This window comes from Limulus polyphemus, unplaced genomic scaffold (genome assembly GCF_000517525.1).
Source record: "Limulus polyphemus unplaced genomic scaffold, Limulus_polyphemus-2.1.2 Scaffold249485, whole genome shotgun sequence".
NCBI lineage: Eukaryota > Metazoa > Arthropoda > Merostomata > Xiphosura > Limulidae > Limulus > Limulus polyphemus.
Window position 1 is genome coordinate 1 of NW_013915071.1, and position 225 is coordinate 225.

General features: G+C 39.6%; 1 long non-coding RNA gene across 1 annotated transcript; it reads left to right on the forward strand.

The window, feature by feature from the left end:
- Nucleotides 1–6: 6 nt before the first annotated feature.
- Nucleotides 7–225, forward strand: LOC111084870. The gene is made up of 2 exons (XR_002609762.1): nt 7–89; nt 138–225. It is a non-coding gene; the product is annotated as an uncharacterized LOC111084870 (long non-coding RNA).

Below are 225 nucleotides of genomic sequence, written 5' to 3' on the forward strand. Positions count from 1 at the left end.
TATTCCTGTAAAAGGAAGGTAGACTATCCCTGTAAGAGGAAGTTAGACTATTCCTGTATAATAAGGTTTACTATGCCTGTAAAAGGAAGGTAGACTATCCCTGTAGGAGGAAGTTAGACTATTCCTGTAAAAGGAAGGTAGACTATCCCTGTAGGAGGAAGTTAGACTATTCCTGTAAAAGGAAGGTAGACTATCCCTGTAGGAGGAAGTTAGACTATTCCTGTA